The following is a 1,498-nucleotide window of genomic DNA, read 5'->3' as shown; positions in this document are numbered from 1 at the left end:
TCCCCCTCTCCATGCCCCCATCTCTGCCTCCATCTCTGGTGCTGCTGCTTCTCTGGATAAGGTCTCGCATTCTGCTTGTGCGTTCCTCTCTTGGTGGTCCTAGGGTCCTCTGTTTCTGGACTGTAAGATTAACAACTCCCCTTTTTTTTTTTACAAAACTTCTACCTTTACAATTGTGATAGTCGTGATTAGTCATGAAAACAATTATTCACTGTTGAATCTTACGAATCTTATCCCCATCTCTTTTCACCAGATCCATCTAGACAAGATGACAGCTATTCAGTGGGGACTCTTTCTTTTCCCTTATACTCTTAAACTAAACTCCCTCTTGAAACCTTGTAAGCCAGCCACTTCATGCCTTTATTGCCCTCTCATTTTGGGTAGCCAATGTGTAAGTTCCCTGTCCCTATCTACTCTGTGTACAGAGCAGATAGCATTGATACTTGATTTTCCCTCTTTTGGTATTTAGAGTTACTACTGCTCTGAGTGTAGGTCAGGCTCATCATGAAGATATATCTTCTGTCACTGAAGCTGTTCCAGTCTGTAGAAATGTCTCACCTCACAAGTTTGTGGATGGGACTCAGGATTGCATCTAAGGTCCTATACTCTGTAAGGGTTTTGCATGAGGCTTATTTCACTGGGCAAGTTGTAGAACCCCTTTTAGGTATTCCAATCAGTTACAGGCTGAAGGTAGACTTACAAGTTTTCGCTAATCATGTATTCCCAACATTCCTTTCTATACCACTCAAGTGTCTATTTTATAATAGTAGGCAAGGAAAACTAATATTCATAAGGCTGTCAAGGATTTTAGTAATATTTACCCTCTTCAAGTTATACGTAGATCCCTGTATCCCAGAGCTCTGTTGTTCCAAGGTTTAGTATGCATCACTATTTATCTCTGTCCCATTAGGCCATGCAAACCTGAGTCAGTGTTCCCCTATCTATCTTGTTCTTTTGCCTCCTCCCCACTTCCTGTATTGTCCTCCCCAACACCCAAAATAAACCCCCACCCCAACCCCATTGTGGTTACCTTATATTACATTAGTTCTTCCATCCATTTAAGACAGTCTATTTTATCCACTAATCTATCTGACCTTCCCGCCACCTGAATCTCTGTTCCTCTGTGTTTACCTTTTTTCACATTGTAATTGTTTTGATCATAGACTGACCTCCTAGATCCTCTGTTTTGATCATTTTATTCTGTTCTTGACTCTTCCATTTGTCGACTGAGTTCAGGTTGATGCTGCCATGTATGTCATTCTGTAGTTGTAATGTGTCCTTGCTGGTTCTCAGTCCACAGAACTTCCTTTAGGATATTTTCAGAGCAGGGTTGACTTTGGCAACATCCCTTAGCTTCTGTTTATCCTGGAATGTTCTGCTTACACCATCATATTTGATTGACAGCTTTGCTGGGTAGAGGATTCTTGGGTGGCAGTTTTTTTCTTTCAGAGTTTTATATATGTCTCCCCATTGTCTTCTTGCCTGCATGGTTTCTGTT

Source organism: Chrysochloris asiatica, unplaced genomic scaffold, assembly GCF_000296735.1.
Source record: "Chrysochloris asiatica unplaced genomic scaffold, ChrAsi1.0 scaffold00363, whole genome shotgun sequence".
NCBI lineage: Eukaryota > Metazoa > Chordata > Mammalia > Afrosoricida > Chrysochloridae > Chrysochloris > Chrysochloris asiatica.
Note: the sequence above shows the minus strand (reverse complement) of the source record.